The 11,580-nt window shown below is 45.0% G+C and overlaps 1 protein-coding gene across 1 annotated transcript in view; it reads left to right on the top strand.

The window, feature by feature from the left end:
- LOC135368545 (cadherin-87A-like) overlaps window positions 1-11,580 on the top strand; it is a 137,850-nt gene that overhangs the window by 51,403 nt on the left and 74,867 nt on the right. The gene's annotated exons all lie outside the window — the stretch shown is intronic.

Here is an 11,580-nt window from a genome sequence, read left to right as displayed (position 1 = left end):
GGACTGCTTTATCGACCCGTTCGTAATTTTGTTGCGACATGACTGGCGTTTATTTTTTGGTATCGTGCTTTCCAGGCACGGAGTTCAAGAGAGAGAGAGAGAGAACGTGGAACGCCCACTATGGGGCTTAATAATGAAGAAGAATAGCAAAAATAAGCTCGGTGGAAGATGACCTACTGAAATGTGACTAGTCCACTTGTCTACGATCATTATTCGGGGGAAATCCGAACGCATTCTTGGCCATCTTTTTTTCTTAATTGTAAGGTTTATGACGCGTAGTCCTTCGATGGGTCTCATTCTAAACGTCACATACGTCTTTCTCCTTGGGATTGTTCACCGCATGTTTTACAACGTCCTTTGAAGCGTATTTCGCCATCCATCTTGGAACGTTTGAATTGAGGATTGTTGGAAGACATAAAAAACGGGAAAATATTTTGACGTTGTATGTTGTTGACGACATTGTTTTGACGTATCTGCGGTGTTGCAGTTTTCTTTGTGTGTATCGTACGACGACTACGAAGCAACTGAGAGCGCGTGTAAGAAGCGCGCGCGTGTGTGAGCCTTTTGGGGGACTTTTTTTATTTATTATTTTTTTCCCACCTTGTGCTCGTGTTACGAGCTTACTCGTTTTTGTGCTGTACCTCTGTTCTCGGACATGGTTGAAGCTGGTATTTGAAGTGGCAAGTGCAGTTCCTTTATTCCCGGAGTGGATATTCCAAATGCGGCTCGTCAAGGCAGGGCTAGAGACGAAATTTGCTCAGTCATGTGCTCTATTTGTTGTACCTAAGAGCGTGACCTTGGAAAGAATTAAAATATTCCTGGCTATAAACGCTTGCTAGATGTTTTGATGATCACGTGGCCATTAAAACAGTGCCATTGCTTTCTGCTATTTCTTCTCTATTTCTACAGACAAACTGACTGATATACCCTATTGACAAACAGATAGATAGACAGATAGAAGATAGATATAGATAGATGATACATAGATAGATGAGAGCTCATATTCGAGCTCACTTTTCTTTGTCTTCGCATTGTTTATTTATTTTAAGAGCCAATGCAATCGGCGTAAAAGACATGCCCAGTCCCACATATGCGCTTCATGAGCGCAAGAAAAAGAAAGAAAAAAAAATTGGGGGCTTCTCATTAGAGGGGTCCACGAGGCTTTGGGCGTAGAAGTCACTTTTCTGACTTTTAACTGAATTTAATTTATTCATTTTAGTAACTAAATTAATCAACAACGAAATTCTTAATTAGTTCTCTTAATTTACCTTAGACTAAACCGTAACGCCAACACGTTACATGAATTTTCTTGAGCGTCAGCCGCATGAACAAATCCGAAACTGCGAATCCGACCGCTCTTCGGATGCGAAATAAGTTTGTGCTGGCTTGTTTTTGTTTTCTGTCACTGTGACTCTCCGTACGCCTCCATAATATACCGCTGTACGTGTCAGCCAGAGCAAAACTGATGTCCGCTAACGGCCCCTTATATTTTAGCAATATACTAACGCAGAAAGTATCAAATCCGGAAGTAGCTACTCATAAATGGCGTAAATGGCGGTGTTATCCCTGCAACTCGCCCTGCAGTGAGTAACGCCCATCCGAATCAACCCTGTTTCACATTCCCCTACCGACACCTCGCGGCGACGGCAAGAGTTTACCCTGGACCTTCAGTCGGTACAGCTTGGGACAAAAGTTTACGGAACACCGGGGTGTCACATTTCTCCATTGGAACGAAACACCATCAGCAAACAGGAGCGGACATGCATACTACGAGATGGATAGAATAGCCGGTCACCCGTTTCTTATTCGATCTCTTCCTGACAGCTTGCAGGAGACCGCTCGTATGAACAAATACGCCGATGCCGTGTTCCGTAAACTTTTGTCCCAAGCTGTACATGTTTCGATCGCCCATCACCTTGTGTCAGCAACCTCGCGATCCTCGAGTCTGGCATGAAGTGACCAACTTGGCTAGAGGGTACACCTGCGCCAAGGTCATGCGCCTCATGGGAAGCCCCTGACAGTTCACCCTTTCCCAGAAGTAATTCATACATTGACGTCACGCCTTGCGGCTCGATAGCCCTAGACCGCACTCGTCGTTCACTTTAGGCGTACGGGGTTCATGTGCAGAAATTCAGGAGGCCGGGCTCATTGCACATTCGTGCGAATTATGTAATTATGACACACCGTTCTCAGGGAGCCCCCCAAGACACGGATGAACCCCACGACGAGACACGCGTCCTGGTCGTCTATTTCGTCCGTGTCTCGGACCTCCCTGGAAATGAAGAACTTGTGCCAACAGCGTCAACTCGCCGTGATGATATATATGATATCATATTCGTACGAGTACGAATCATGAATTATGCCCAGAGTCTCATGAACAGTAATTTATGCTTGCAAAAGCACGCTTGCGTAAACTTGACCTTTTGACAGTTTCAATCCTGACAGGTCAAAAAGTATACACCTGATAAGTGGTGACCCTGTTGGTCAAATCTCGCTCCCCTGGCGACGGTGCCCTTGGCCCTGGTGGCAGTGCGCCAGAGATGCCCGGCGCCTAAATGTTGAGAATCTTTCTTAGTCTCTCGTGCGGTTAGCAGCAGCATAAACAAAGGTGATCAACCCTGACAATCTAGCGGGGAGTGAACTCATTTTTCGCGGATGCGTTATAAGATCAAGTAAAATAGATACATACAATAACAAATACAAATTTATAACAATACGAAATAAATACAAATCGGTAATAAAAATACAAACACAATACAATAAAAAAAATATATAATACAAAATAAGATACAAGTAAAATTAGATGCGGACAACAGGTAACAGGGACGCGTAGTTCAACTAAGATCATAAGCGGAACCACAGCGATCAATCCATGGATTAATCGACAGTTTAGCGGATCGTACGCTACTACAAGACGCTGCGCGTTCAACGTCCGACGGAGCAGAAACATATTTTACTACACCGTGCTCCCGCGCGTATGATCTTTCCGCGAACGCTCTCGACGCGAGTGCCGCCAAGCGGTTGTCTGTCGGTCCGCAACTGAGTTGCACGAGTTGCCCAGTTCAAATGCGACAACAGCTGACAAGATGCTATTAAACGAGATGTGCAAACATATTTGTGTAAAATTTGATGTTATTTTGTACTCTTAGTATACCAGCCGGAATCCTGCGAGATGCTTCAACAGCAGTTGCTAGCGTACGGACGCTATTCCCGAAAAATAGCGTGCGCTCGCATGCCGTCGTTGCGCGCCCTACCGCTGCGCATGCGCAATGGCGGCGACGCTATCTTATATGATTCACCAAAGCTCTATAATCTTGCCCACCTGAGTGATCTTTAACATGTGCTAAAGTATGGGCACAAGGTACATTGTATTTAAGTTACGTTACGTTAAGTTACGTTCCGTAAAACAACGTGTCTACACAACTCGGTGATATGGTATACAGCAACAACAACAACAACGAGAACAAATACACTGATGATGATGAATTGGGAAATTCGCCACCTGGGTTGTGGCCCACTTCAATATCTTTAGTCTTCAATAGCAGTGGTCGTTCAATAGCTTTGCCACGTTTTGATTTTATCTTGCCCCGCATCAAAATCCTGGTATCCTTCGGACGGAAGCCAAAGAATTGAATATCTCGAGTAGTACGTTCAGTGATACAGGCGTCTAAATGGTTCATATATAAAAAATAAAATAAATAAATAAATGCGTGGAATGCAATATTACCACAGGTATGGTCTTCGTCCGCTTTCGATTTCGTATTACCCTATGTTACATAAGGATTCGAGACACCGAATTCAGAATCCGAATATGGCCATTCGCCCATCAAATCTTATACCGCCCTTTCACAATCGGAACACGTTATGTTTCGCGATGAAACAGTGCCCCCTTCGCAAGTTGGGCACGTTGACAAGAAACCGAGATCTGAAAGGAAGGATTTGTTATGACCAGACGAACCGTATGCAAATTATATGATGCAGCCGGGAATGTGGTTCCAATTTTGTTGTTCGCTTGAGAGGACGTCCGCCTTTTGTGTTTTCAATTAAGGGGGACAGACCATGCCAGTACGGAGTTATTGTCCCTCATTTTGTATCTAGATAGTATAGGATCTAAATATAGTTCCTACGTCAAAGAGAGTTTGTTGTTGCTGAAGTAGTAAACATAGTGATCACTATTTTCTCTCTCTTTGCGTGCGTGCGTGTGTTTGCGTGTGTGTCTTCTGTTCTATACAGCACGCTAGACAGACTGCTATGTAACACCAGTATAACGAACCTCCTTAGATAAACAGACATGACGACGTAAGCGGTAATTTATAATTGGGGTCTTACGTCGCAAGACGACTATGCGCAGCATGATTAACACTAGGGTATAACGTCCTGGTACATATCTTCGTATTACGAATCTCCGCAGATACAAAGAAAAGATACATGATAAAAAAATGCGAATTTGAAAGGTTATGCGTGCAAGTATGTCGTAGCTATCGTTCAATACAATACATCGGTTCCCTATATCTTCAAGGTCCACGGTGAGCACCGACTCCAAGGTAATTAATGTATGTGTTATAAGGTATTAATGTATGTAATGTATTCTTAAGTGACGCCTATGGACGCCTTGTAATACAACCGTGACTTGTAGTACCTACTGAAAGTGCGAAACTGAAAAAGCACAGTTCTTTTGTATATGGGTGTATATGTTTATTTAAAAAAAAGGATATAAGGCTGTAAAGCAATGAGAATAAAAAAGGCTGACAGAATGCCTGCGCGACCTCTAAATGACCTCTAAAGACTTGTAAATTGTCAGGTTTATATTTTTTGCTTCTACTGTGATAGTGGCATATACGAGTGGCATATATATGTATTCACAACTCTGGCTCTCTTCTTTCTGGGCAAAGCCTGGAACTTATCAGCATCCCCTCGGATATAGCTTCTAATGCGGTCGTTGATCTCTAAGACACTGTGGCTTCCAGTTAAGAGACAGGCTTTTCTAACGAAATAGTGGCATGCCGGAAGAGTGCCAATGGAGAGAAGTAGGACTTCTAGTATTTGACCAGATCAGAGCTGCGAAGCAATTAACCACAAGTAATTAAGTTACAGTAATTGATTAATTTACCTAAATACTTTCTGCGATGAGTAACTGTAGCTGTAATTCAAATATATTTTGTCTTGTACTCAACTTGTACTCAAGTCACAGTTACTTTCTGCTGTGTTAACAACCGAGTTATCTATAAATTTCTGTCTCCCGTCCTCTCTTTTTACAAAACCTGACGCTTTCTCTTTTGTATTAATGTTTCCACTTTACTTATAGATCCTTCTATAGCGTTTATTTTACTATTTATTTAAAACAAGGCGTAAACCGCGCATGTAGGCACTCATCTCACTTAGTCAACAATGTACATTTTTAACTCTTGCTTTCATGACTTGATTTTCGATGATCTGTATGTAACACCTTAAAAGTTGAGTAACATGTCAGGTGCAATAGAAGTAACACCATGGTGTTACATGTGCTTTCTGTTCTGAGTTCCGTTCAGGTTCTGTTTTCCGCATATTAGCGTTGTTCACATAAACATTTATGTCATGTGCCCTGTTATGCCGATGGTCAACATATTGCTTTGGAAAACTGTGCTTTCAATTATTTTGTGGGGCGCTTGTAATGAGCGCCCGCCTAACGCGTGCATCCTGAACTAAAATCTGACGACTATAACTTTAGCTGGATTACATTTTAGTATCAGTAACCTTTCCTGCAACTTTTTTCTTTCAGAGTCATGTAACTAACTCAATGTAACTCAATCACATTTTTTGAGTAACTTGCACAGCTCTGAATGCGGCTGATTAATGGAGGCGAAAGCTGGATTCAGATGCGGGTAGAGGTGCGAACCTGTGCGGTTATGCCCGTGGATATCCGCATTTTAACCGCTAATAAGCATTAGTGTCTCTGCCGGCGTCCCCTAGGCGGAGCCACATGTGAGAGCACGCAGTGAACCGAAAGTGGCGTTCATGTGTGGCACCCCTTGCATTGTTTTGCCTCTAACTGCTGTTATTGAACAACTGTGGATGACATAACTTCCATTCGAAAGTTTCTATATGCTGAAAAGTGAAAACTTCCGTAACATAACGTTTTCATCGTGCGGATTCTTTTACCACAAATGCAATGTCCGCGCGGGTGCCGATGTGGTCGCGGATGATTACATGCGCAGGTGCCGTGCGGATGCGGATACCGTCAGTGTTATCCGCGCTCACCCCTATCGTTATTGGTTGAAGAAGAAAGACCAGCGGCATGGGGTCCCGCTTGTTGGTGGTAGCCAAGGTCGTGCTGAAGACTGGGAGGTGGTGGGTTCGAATCCTACCACCGGCTGTGCTGTCTGAGGTGTTCCCTGGGTTTTCCGATTACTTTCCAGGCCAATGTCGGTACAGTTCTCCTGAAGTCGACCCAGGACGCATACTAACTCCCCCTGTCCCCCACTCTTTCCTGTCCTCTCTCCATCTGTCCACATCTGTATACGCCGCCCATAGCCACAGTTGCTTCGCGGCGCTAACACAGAATCAAAAAAAAAGAAGAAGAAAAGAAAATATGACAGTGGTACAAAGCCGTTGAGATGCAGTTCAAACGATACAATCACGTGTCGGTTTCGGCAAAGCCAAGTTGCCGTGCAGTGCTTCCGTGCGTGGGTGTAGTCTTCGTGCTCTGTCATAAAGGAGCATGGAAGTGACATTTAGCATGACTCGAAACCCTGCTTCATCTGTGAAGCTGTCCACAAGGAGTCACCATGCAAAATATTTTCGCACTGCGGCGTATTGTCACTGCGTACTAAAATTTACAAAAGACAGTCCGTGAAAGCAGTCGCGAAGAGAGACACGAGCTCCGCGTGACGTAGAAACTGCTCAGGGCCTTTTTTCTTTGTTTTTGCTTCTCGGCTCACGCGCCGCTTATAATGCTTGAGCTGTGCCGTTTGAAGTCACTGGTCACGTGCCGGAGCCCGTGACACGTCACGGCGTCTTCTGTTTCGCCGATGGATGTGGAGAGGGTTTTTTAAAGGTGCGTGGAACAGAGCCTTGCGCGTGCTCTGTAGGTTACCTGCGCTCATCGTTCTTTCGCAGGAGCTCATTTTGTTCGTTACAGAAGACGTCGCAGAGAAAAACAAAAAATATTTTGGGGGTCACTTCCATGCTCCTGCTCCTGATTTCGTACACCCGGCTTAGCAGAATGGTGACTTATGCCGATGAAGGACACCCCGCGATGCCGACCTCGCGATGCTATCGCTATTCCAATTTGGATTAGAACACTACCATCAACCACCTTCGTTTTATTGGCGAATTGTGGCCTTTTCCCAGAAGCAATTTATGCGGCCTCTCCATTCGTGCCTGTAGTGCATTCTTCCGCTGCTGTAGGTACTTTTCTCAAGGTCCAGAGTGTACTTGTTTACTCCATTGCTCGAAGCATATGTACCCAAAAACTGAAATGAGCGGTGTTCATTTCAGTTTTCGTACGTGTACGACCTTAATCTCACCTGATAAGATAAATGCAATGCTACTTGATAAGAATAACTACTCATTGATAAGCCGTTACCAGATTCACTCGAATCAATTTTCTATGCAGTACATTGCATTTGATTGCTACTCGTGGTGGACAAATAAGCACCGAAAAGAAAGCCATCGTCTAATGTACAATCGCTTCGAGATCGAACGGTGGCGGCGCGCTGCGGAGAAAGGCTGAACTACCGTAGTGTGGATCAGGATAGCTTCCTCGCGTCGTCTGCTTTTACACGTTTATTCCGCGTTCAGTGCAGTAGGTGGAGCATTGGGGAACCGAACAGTATTGTATGATCGCGGCACAAGTGATCTTCCGGTGAATATACGCAAGAATTACGGAAAAGAACTATTAACTCCGAACATCGGCCGGCGTGTTATCCGCACCAGAATGGTGACGGTGTCGCCCCCTATAGGTCGATCTCGCAGCGAAATTCGCACTATTGACTGGGCTCTATTGACTCGTCGGCTGCTTGCAATGGAATTCGAGGTCGACTACTTAGCAATGAACTTGAAACAGAAAAAAAAAAAAAAAGACAGGTAAGGAAACCGTGGTAACTGATCATGGCGTTGTGACCTCATCAGTGCTGAACCGATTCCTTGCTAGTTCTGCGAACTGCGAACAGTGGTAACCGAACGTGTGGCATTATCAAACATAAACAGCCTCCCATGTCATTGATACACACCACAAACAAACTGAAGAGTGCACATCAATCGAAATTCAAGTGATTCCACAAACTGGCCCCTGTGGCGCCGCTCAAGGTCTGTTGACGTAAACTTTCGAATTAGCAATTGATTACCGAAGCATCACGCTCGACATCAATGAGTTCGTCGTATTACAAGTTGTTGACATATCCTCCGGAGTGGAGACACGCAATCTTTGGTGCGCCCCAGGTAAAGTGCCACACAATAAAAGTGGAAATACGTACCACATGTGTTTCTCCAGCTCTTGCGTCGTAGTATTAACATCGTCTTTTCTAATTTGTCAGGAAGGACAATGATACAAACTACTTCCGTTTCCAGAGACGAACTACTGTATTACTTTTACTAAGCACAATCAAAAGCACCATGCCACAGTCTAGTATGGCAGTCTAGCAGTCTAGCAAGGCACCGACACTCCGGTTATGTTATGGTCCAATGTCAGAACCGTTGTACCAGCTTCCACTAACCCTGACGTTTCAAGAATGGCTGTTGGCTTGCTGTTGGGCAGGGACACACACCAAGTAAGGACGGAGAGGGTGTTTTTGTGCTCAAAGGCAATGCTCTAGAGCAGGGGTGCGGCACCCCTGCTCTAGAGCATTGAATGAGCAGAAATGAGAATGAGAATGAGCAGAAATGAACAGTTCAGTTCATTTCTGAGTGTGCAACGTAAAGTTATTCAGTGTATATATCTTGCTGGCATAAACAACGCGATGCTTCTTACTCGATATCATGGTTCTTGCGAATTATCAGTGCATCACATCGGCTGGGTGAGTTCTAGCACTGGTGTCATGATCACTCCGTTGTAAGTCACGAACAGCACGAGGCCCCGTATTTGCGAACCTACGTGTTTTATTGCAAGGATATTGAACGGAACTAACTGTTTTGAAGATCGATGTGCTTAGCAAAACCGGGGCAGAGAAACCGCAATCACGTTGTTAACAAACGGTTCGGCCGCCATTGTTATGTTCATGTGCGTTTGCAATGGCGTGTGACAAGCAGGACCTGTCCATAATGCGTTGCGGTCGTCTGTCACGCTGGATCGACATACGGTAGGGCACCCCTGTAAGTCCATCGGGCTGTCGCGATGTCCTCTCTACTGCATGTTGCTCGAGAATGATGATCCTCGTGAACGGACTGCGTAAACTGCCATTTGAGTACGCCAGTTGAGTACATAGTGAATGCTCTGCAGCGCCTTCGAGGTCATAAGAGCCGTGAACGGAGGCGCTGGAAGTGACTTGTTACACGAGTGCCGTTAACCTGGTCTCAATAAATACAGGTTTCCTCCAGCTTTTTACGCTGTCGACATATTAAAGAAGAATTAAAGTGCAAAAATTTATCCTCGCGCGGAGTGAAAGTATCTTTATCGGAGGATGCACAAAACGTCATAGCTCTCTGCTGGCACGTGGCCACGAGTGCTCAACGTCGTGTTTTTTCGTGCCGTTCTAGCCATGGCAAATATCCTGCGACTCAGCCACAACATATTCCGCAGCAGACGACAGGGCCGACGGTGTCGTCTGCTATGTGTGCAGTATATCCCCACTCCCGATATCCCTTCTCCTTCTTGAGGAGCGCGACCATGCGGAGGTGCCTCGGATTGGTCTCTTCAGACGATCTGCCGCTGTGTGATTGGACTTATCATTTTGTGGAGACCAATGAGCGCCCTCTCCGCATTGTCGGGTTTCTAGAGAAGGAGAGAGAAAGGGAAAGTTTAAATTGGCGGTTTCTTTCGCTCACAAATCACGAACCGATAAATTCCGTTCCTTTTGTGGTGGTGAGGTAATGGCATCTTTAATTTCGTGAGGAGAAATACTTGTACTTTTGTGTCCCTTTAACTGTTAAGCGCTACCATTAAAGAGCATACAAGCAATGCTTGTGTCCGAATGCCAGTCTATCGGCCGTATTCTCGATCTGTCCTCAGGTATCCCTAGAGCGTCCCTCTCTTATCAATTCAGCCACGCAGCTGTATCAGGTGTACTATCTGATGTCTCCTCTTATTATATCCCACAATCTCAACAACAGTGTCGTCCTAGGCATCGGCTTTTTTTGAAGCTCACTCGGGACGCTCAAGGGCGATCCGGCGCGCCCTCGAGTGGAGGGAATGGCAATAAGGGATCGAGCTGCGGTAGGGTGTGCTTCCAGAATCAGAGAGGGCCCCTCGAAACCGCACTAGCCTCTAGTGATCCCTGAGAGAACGGCGGCAATTCACTTTAGAGCACAAACTTTTGCATTCATTGAGTCTTGCCATATGCAGGCTGTTTCATGTGATATAGTTGTTTCACTGATGTGCTAAAGGTCTGAAAAAATATGGGATTATTGAACATAAAATCAGAATGCAAGCAATTTAGAGTACATGCCGGCAAGGTAACATTTCCTCAAACGTAAGGAAATGTTTCTTTATGGGATCATTCTTAGTTTACACTAAGGCGCTTCCACCCATACTACAAGCATTTCCAATTGCTTCCTGTCTTTCCAATATCAATACCACGTAGTTTCATCAAACAGCAATTTCGTGATTAAACTGTGAGGTTGATGCAACAGCTTTTAAACGATTATAGGATACATTTTTGGCTGCGCTTTTGTCACTTCCAAAGCGCACGGTGCCGCATCGTTACCTGTCGTCCTCACCAACCTCTCCTCCCCTCCACAGGTAAAAGCAGACTCTATCTCTCTCTGTCTCGTGGACACGTGATGCTCACGTTATACCAGTTATACCACTTTATCACGACGCTACACCAGCTATACAACTATAGAGACCGTTATGCAATGGCCGGCCGCTAACTCTTGTATCACAAAAAGGAAAATGACATGTTATAATAACGACGCATTTGGAGAAGTGGCTTAGCACCAGTCGAAAATATGTCTCGAAGCGGTGGACGTCAGTCTATCGGATTACAGACGGTGTGTGTGCGTCTTTACAGTAGTGCGCACACCGTTGAAGGAAGTCTGGAATTTTATAGCATGGTTTCGAAAGTGACCTTCCATTGCCATTTAGAAGCTGCCGTGAAACGAGTCCTTGAAACGCGTTATTCGGAGTCACAGGTGTGAGCTATGTCATGATGTGCACGTCACAGTGTCGAGCTCCTCTGGTTTATGTCTCATTGCGATGTATGCGTTTTATCTATTACTTTACATGAACGGACACCTCACGGAGCTTTACGGCCCTACGGGTCTCGTAATTTCTGACGAAACTTGGAATGCACCCAAAATGACAAAAAGCTCAACTTTCATTTCTTCGAGTTGCGTATACGGAGTCGCACAACATGTAGCGTTTTCTTTTTTTTAACTTCAAGCTCGCGGGTTTCAAATCATCTGCGCGTTGGTAGCTCTAGTCGTGCTCAACCTAGACCGGCAATT

Source organism: Ornithodoros turicata, chromosome 9, assembly GCF_037126465.1.
Source record: "Ornithodoros turicata isolate Travis chromosome 9, ASM3712646v1, whole genome shotgun sequence".
Lineage (NCBI taxonomy): Eukaryota > Metazoa > Arthropoda > Arachnida > Ixodida > Argasidae > Ornithodoros > Ornithodoros turicata.
This window is presented reverse-complemented; position numbering and strand designations above follow the sequence as displayed.